The sequence below is a fragment of the Vigna unguiculata genome, chromosome 8 (genome assembly GCF_004118075.2).
Source record: "Vigna unguiculata cultivar IT97K-499-35 chromosome 8, ASM411807v1, whole genome shotgun sequence".
Lineage (NCBI taxonomy): Eukaryota > Viridiplantae > Streptophyta > Magnoliopsida > Fabales > Fabaceae > Vigna > Vigna unguiculata.
This window is the reverse complement of record NC_040286.1, coordinates 18,811,287-18,819,388: the sequence shown is the minus strand read 5'-3', so window position 1 is coordinate 18,819,388 and position 8,102 is coordinate 18,811,287.

The following is an 8,102-nucleotide window of genomic DNA, read 5'->3' as shown; positions in this document are numbered from 1 at the left end:
GAGAGTTAAGAAACAACAAGAGGATGGTAATAAGGGAAGAAAGGAAGTCATCTTTCAAGAGGGAGATTGGGTTTGGCTTCACTTGAGAAAGGAGAGATTCCCTACTCAAAGGAAGTCTAAACTCCTCCCTAGAGAGGATGGCCCCTTTCAAGTCATTAGGAGAATTAACAACAATGCTTATGAGTTAGACTTACCCCCAAGCTACAACATAAGTAACTCATTCAATGTTTGTGACCTTTCTCCTTTTGATGTAGGGTTTAAGAATTAGTGGTCGAATTCTCTCCAAGAAGAGGAGGATGATGAAGGTGTGACCACCTCCTTAGAAGCTCCCTCAAGAAGGATCACTAGAAGCATGTCTATAGGGGAGTCTTCTATTCCATCATCTTTATCTTTGTTTTTCATTACTTTAGTTTGAATTCCCTAAGTTGGTTTCTAGTTGACTTATTTTGGTTGACTTGTTGACTTTGACCCAAAGTTGACCTTTTGACCAAGATTAGATTAACTTAAACCAACATGCTAATCCTTGTTTGTCTTGTTTTGTAGGTAATTAAGAGAAAGTAGAGCATGGCTCGGTGGCACATGATGAATGGAGCACATGGATGAAGTGGAAGAGAGAGGAAAGCAAAAAGCAGAAAGTAAATGCAAAAGTAGACATGTACCTTGTCTCCTTTTGCCTTTTGGGTTATTCCATTGAAGGCTACTTGTCTCCTTCCTCTTTTAGCCTAGAATCCTCATGGGAATGCATCCACCAATCATGTCCCTTCACTTGGCCGAGAATTACTTTCACATTAGGTTTAGGGTTTGCTAGTTCATCCTTTTCATGTAAAAGGGTGTTCCTTGTCTTGTAAAAGGGTTGATCATTTTGTTATAAACTTTGTGTTTTCAACCACCATTTTCCGTGAGCTCTCCTTCCTAGAAGTGAACTCACATTTGCCTTATCTTGCTTGCAAGTGGCGGCACCATCACTCATCTCTAGGGTTTGGTTGGCTTAGATCCCCCTTATGAGTGGCGTGCTTCACCCATTGCTCATCTTCTATGCTTTCCATTTTTAATGTTTCTTCTTTCATTTTGTTCTTTAAGTGTTGTTGAATCCGTGTGTGTGTTAACTTGAATCCAACTCTCTTCTTCCTTTCATGAGCTTGAGAAATGAACCTTCACATCTAGATAGCATGTTATCTTAATGTCCAGTGGGAATTTTCAAAAAGCTTTCTTAAACAACTTCACCATATTCATAACTCTAAAAGAAAACAAGATAATCTTTCATCAGTCGTTAACCATAAATAACATTAACCCATCAAATTAAAAGTCCGTGAAAAATATAAGTAATAGTAGAATTTTACTTTAATTATCTATTTTTTAAATTATATTAAAATATTTCTAACAATCCCTCACATAATTTAAAAAATAAAATAAAACAAAATATATTATCTTTTAAAACAAATGATTGTAGTTCAACATAAGGAACTTTCCGGGTTTGAGCCTTACACCTAGTGCTTATAAACTTCCACCTAAGAAAATGCAAAAACTTGATTCTCTTGAGCTACATCCCTTGTGATCGGGTTTTAGTAAATAACCCATACAATATCGATGTTCATTATAGATTTTGACCAGTGGTGTTGGGACAAATAGCTTGGATGATTTAGTGCTTGAAGATTTGATGAAGTTACTTGAAGCCATTGCCTTGGAACATGTTAGAACCATGCTTACATTGATGAAGATATGGAGATTTGATGTTTCACGTGTTGATCAAGCCTAGTATGCGTGCTCTCTATCTGGATTAATCATGGGAAAACAAGCTAGAAGATTGTAATTCATGTTGTAGACCATTTTGCATTAATTAGATGTATATGGTCTTAGTGGTGTCTTTTAATCTATTGAAATGTTTTTCAACAGCTTAAATGGTGACTTTTAATCTATTGAATGGATTTGTAACATATTACAAAGTTGATGCAATAGTCTTAACTAGTAATTATTCAATTAGTTCATTTACTTTATAATCGATCGATTTCACTTAAGTTAAGCGAAATCAACCTGTTGAATTTCGTAATAGTATGACTATTAAAGCTATATTTTTTGAAAGAGAGTGAAAAAGACCTTTTTTTTAGCATGAAATCTTTATGGAATCAGTGGAACTCTCTCTTTCGTGATCATATAGTGTGCCGCTGGTGAAGATTGATCTTGGATCATTCTTGGAGCATTTTGCTTGGTGTTTGAAGCTTGGAGAAGGTGGTTGTGGTAGGAAAAGCGGTGTTACCACTAAGGTTTGGTCTTTCTCAAGGTTTTAGGTTGTGCCTGGTGGTTTTCCAAGTTTGCAAGAGGTGCCTTGCCATGCTTGTTTGATTCTTGTGTGATTCAAGAGTCATTGTGTGGTGTACTTGCCTTGCATATTTTAAAAGTGTATTGTTGTGAACTTTGTAAATCTTTTGAAATAGTACAAAGTCAAGCTCGGGTTGCCTTGACTAACTAAATGTAGCTTAGGTTTGAGTGAACCAGTATAAAAATCTTGTGCATTAATCTTTTCTCTAACCCTTCTCTCTTTTATTACACTTTAAAGTTTAAAGATTTTTTATTTGAATCATCTTTTGTGTGATCTAGCGTTATCTGCAACATTGATCATGTTTGTACAACTCATTTGAACCTATCTTCGCTGATCTTTCATATTGATCTTGCTTTCAATCACAAATTCGCATGTCTGCATTTTTTCCAGTTTTTCAATCGACTGTTTTTATGATTTAACCTGTTGATTCTATCAGTATTGTATATGTCTGTATCTGTTTAATGAAATAAATTGACTAACTTTGTTTTTAATCGATTGAAAGTGTCCAGTCCAGGAATATTTGCATCCATACTTGGTGGTTGATTTGATTCAATTGAAAATTGTTTTAGACTTTTAAAATTCATCTAATTTTTAACTAGCCAATTCAACCCCCTTTCTTGGCATTTAAACCATTTCATTACTTACAATTGGTATCTAGAGCTAGGTACTTGAAATTTACTGAAGTTAGGTCCTAAAATTGTTTTTGAACTAATTGAAATGGCTAAAAACAAGCTCTTCTTTACTGAAGGTGCCTCATTTCATAGGCCCCCTATGTTTAGTGGTATCAATTACCAATTTTGGAAAATTAGGATGAAATTTTTTGTTGAATCAATTGATCAAGGAATTTGGGATGCAATCATAAATAGACCTTACACTCCTAAGCATACTGTTGAAAATGTGCAGGTTGACAAGCCTTGGATTGAATGGACAGAGGAAGAAAGGAGAAGAGCTCAATATGATTGTAATGCAAAGAATATACTCACGTCATCCTTAAACATGAACGAGTTTTTTAGAGTTTCCAATGCAAGAGTGCCAAGGAAATGTGAGAGGTGCTTGAAGTGATACATGAATGAACTAATGATGTGAAAAGAGCAAGGAAGCATGCCTTGATCCAAGAGTATGAGCTATTCAAGATGCAACAAGGAGAGTCTATAGCGGAAGTACAAAAGAGATTCACTCACATTGTCAACCATCTCATATGTTTGGATAAGGAATTTAACAAAGAGGAGTTAAATATCAAGGTGTTGAAGTGTCTTGATAGATCTTGGCAACCAAAGGTCACAACTATTTCAGAATCAAGAGACCTATCTACATTGACTATGATTGCATTGTTTGGCAAGCTAAAGGGACATGATATTTATGCAAAGGCTAAATGAGTTAGAGTCAGGTGAGAAAATATGAAGAATATAGCCTTGAAGGCTAGCGCCAAGAGAAATGATGAACCCAAGGATAAGGTGGCTGAATCAAGTGACAATGATAACTTGATTCTCCTTGTTAAAAGGTTTGGGAAGTATCTCAAAAAGAAAGGTAGAAAAGGTAATCAAAAGAGGTACACTTCCAAACAAAGTGAGTCAAATTCTTCTAATTTCACTTATTATAATTGTGGAAAGCAAGGACATATCAAGATTGAATATCCAAATGTTAACAAAGAAAAGGAGAAGAGTTTTGATAAGAAAAAAGAGAAGAAACCAAAGGAGACACGTGCATACATAGAATGGGAGGACAATGATGATTCAACAAGTAGCTCATCACAAGATGAGAGTGAGGAAGCCAACTTGTGCCTCATGGCTACTTATGAATCATCCTCATCAAATCAAGTAAGCTCTCTAGACAAAAATGACTATAATTAATTGTTGCATGATTTTGAGGAGTTGCGTAATGAAGCAAACAAGATTTATGTGTTAAACAATCGATTAAAAGGCTTAAACAATTGCCTGAAAACAGAGTCAGTCAACAGGAAAAAGAAATAGCTGATTTAAAAATTGATTTTGAACATTTGGAAATGATTTACACTAATTCAATTGAATGTTTTAGAAATCAGCCGGCTAAAAAACCCTGTGAAAACTGCACAATTTTAAAAAATCAAGTGAAATGCCTTTTGAAAACCTGTGCTAAGTTCAACAAGAAGCTGTTCTTGGCTCTCAAAATTGTGTGTTTGGGAAAGTTGGACTTGGTTACAATCTTACTTTCAAAAAAAAAGCCAAGAAGTTCTCTAGTTTCTTTTCAAAAAGTAAGCCAAATGATAAGAGAAGAAAGATATGTGGTACCTTGATAGTGGTTGTTCGAGACACATGATAGGTGACAAGACCAAGTTTGCAAAGTTGGACTTGAAGGAGGAAGGATTTGTGACCTATGGAGATAACAACAAAGGGAGAATAGTTGGAAATGGAGTCATAAGCAATGAATCCTCTTTCAACATCAAGAACGTGCTACTAGTAGAAGGGCTAAAGCACAATTTGATAAGTATAAGACAACTTTTGACAAAGGCTTTAAAGTCATGTTTGAACCAAATAATTGCCTTATATATGATGCATGTGGTGGTAGTATTGTATTGATTGGGAAACGAGTAAAAAATATATACTTACTTTTGCATCATGCGTCATTTAGCATTCATTGTTTGCTTACAAAAGAGAATGATACTTGGTTAGGGCATATGAGGCTTTGTCAAAAACACATGTAGCATTTTAATCAGCTAAATAGAAAACAATTGATTGAAGGTTTACCAAAACTCAAATTTCAGAAGGATAGAGTATGTGAAGCTTGCCAAAAGGGAAACAGACCAAGGTCTCTTTTAAACACAAAAATTGTGTTTCAACTGAAAGACCTTTGGAGTTGCTTCACATGGATCTATTTGGTCCATCTCGAACTATGAGCCTTGGTGGAAACCTTTATGTATTTGTCATAGATGATTTCTCTAGGTTTACATGGACTTTGTTTTTAGTAACCAAAAATGACACATTCCATGATTTCAAAAGACTTGCCAAGGTTTTAGAAAATGAAAAGAGTTCTAAGATAGTGTCTATTCGAAGTGATCATGGTGGAGAGTTTCAAAATGAAAGATTTGAACATTTTTTTGTGAAAAACATGGGATTAAACATAACTTTTCTGCTCCAAGGACTCCACAACAAAATGGGGTAGTTGAAAGAAATAATAAGTCACTTGAAGAATTAGCTAGAACCATGTTAAATGAAAACTCACTACCTAAGTACTTTTGGGCTGATGCGGTCAACACAACATGTTATGTGTTAAATCGAGTGTTGATTAGGCCTATTTTGAAGAAAACCCCTTATGAGCTTTTCAAAGGGAGAAGGCCTGTTTTAAGTCACTTAAAATTATTTGGACATAAGTGTTTCATTTTAAATAATGGCAAAGAGAAACTTGGCAAGTTTGATGCCAAAGCGGATGAAGGTGTTTTTCTAGGTTATGCTATACAAAGCCATGCATATGGGGTTTATTACAAGAGACTAATGACTGTTGAAGAGTCCATGCATGTTGTATTTGATGAAACTAACCTAAAGCTGCAAGATCAAGTGTCAAAGAATGCAGATGAAGATGATTTACTGCAGGAAAAGAATTATGTTGCAAAAAAGCAATTTGCTATAGAAAAGCAATCAATTGAAAAAGAAAAACAGTCGACTGAAAAAGCTACAAATAACAACTTACCTAAGGATTGGATCGAGCCTAGAGGATTATCAAATGACAACATTATAGGTGATATTAAACAGGGAGTATCCACTAGATGCAGACTTGTATTTTGTGCACATGTTGCTTTTGTATCTCAAATTGAACCTAAAACTGTGAATGATGCTTTAAATGATAGTAATTGGATTGTTGTTATGCAAGATGAACTTAATCAATTCACAAGAAATGATATATGGTTTCTATTTCCTAAAAGCGATGACATGAATATAATTGGAACTAAACGAGTTTTTAGAAATAAAATGGATGAAGATGGTAAATATAGTAAGAAACAAAGCTATACTAGTTGCTAAAGGGTATAATCAAGAAAAAAAACATTGATTTTGATTACCATAAGCATATGTTTGCATGTGTAACTTTAAATTGCATCAAATGGATGTGAAAAGTGAATTCTTGAATAGTTTCTTAAATGAAAAAGTGTATGAATCACAACCTCCAGGATTTGAGGATCATCTCTATCCTAACCATGTTTTCAAATTGAAAAAGGCCTTGTATGGTTTGAAACAAGCACCACAATAGTGGTATGATAGGCTAATCAACTTTCTTTTGTCAAAAGGTTATGCTAGAGGTGTAGTTGATAAAATACTCTTCATTAGAAAACATGAAAGTGATGTTATACTTGTTTAAGTGTATGTAGATGACATCATCTTTGGCTCAAATAATAACATCTTGTGTGAAGAATTTGTTGCAGCTATGCAGGAATAATTTGAGATGTCCATGATGGGTGAGCTTACCTACTTTCTAGGGTTGCAAGTCAAGCAACTCTAGCATAAAACATTTTTAAGCTAATCAAAATACTATTTTGACTTGTTGAAGAAGTTCAAAATGAAGGATTGCAAGGAAGTTGCCACTCCAATTGCAGCAAATTGTCTGATGGATGATTCAGTTTGCCACTCCAATTTCCAACCAGTTGATTCAATCAAATATAGAGGGTTGATTAGGTCTTTTCTCTATCTTACAGTAAGTAGGCTAGATATTCAGTTTGGTGTATGTTTGTGTGGAAGGTTCCAAGCAAATCCAAAGGAGTCGAACCTAAAAGTTGAAAAATGGATTTTAAAGTATATGAAAGGAACAACTATTGTCGGTTTATGGTATCCATCTGATTCTAACATAACTCTTAGTGGTTTTTCAGATTCTGACTATGCAGTGTGCAAATTGGATAGGAAAAGCACAAGTGGCACTTGCCACCTACTTAGCTCAAGTCTAATCTCATGGAATAACATAAAGCGAGCATGTGTGGTGCTCTCCACTACTGAAGTTGAATATATAGTAGTTGGACATGGATGTGCACAGGTCATATGGTTGAAACATCAACTCTTGGACTATGGTGTAAAGCTAAGTAAGGTACCCTTCTATTGTGATAATACTAGTGCCATCAACTTAACCAATAATCCAATACAACATTCTAAAACCAAACATATAGAGATTAGGCATCATTTCATTCAAGATCATGTTCAAAAGGGAGATTGTGAAACTCAATTTGTTAAAACTGAAAATCAATTGGCTGATTTGTTCACAAAACCATCAGTTAGAGATACGTTTAACAAGCTAAGAACTGAACTAGGCATATTAAACATGAAGAATGTGGTCTAATGTGTTTTTATCATGTTAATCTTATGAATCCATGCATTGATTTCATTAAAATAAGCTAATGTGTGCATAAACTAAAAACGGTCATATTTAGCCTGTTGATTTTTCATTTTTATGTGTTGATTTCACTTAAATTCGTCTCTGTTTGCAAAAATTTTGATTTGTCAAACTTTCAGTCTGTTGATTCTGAAATCAATGCGTTGATTTCACTTAAACAGTTACGTATGCAAAAATCATGATCTGTCAAAAATTTTCAATTTGTTGATTATGTAAATCAATGTGTAGATTTCACTTAAGTTGCCACTGTATGTAGAAAATTTGATCTTCATGAATTTTAATATGTTGTTTTCACAATTTTATGTGTTGATTTCATTAAAACTATATCTCGAAATATAAAGTTCAATTTCATGATTTTTAATCGATTGATTTCTGAAATCAATCTATTGATTTCCCTTAACCAGATTTTGTGTGCATTCTTTTGTGAACTGTTAAATTT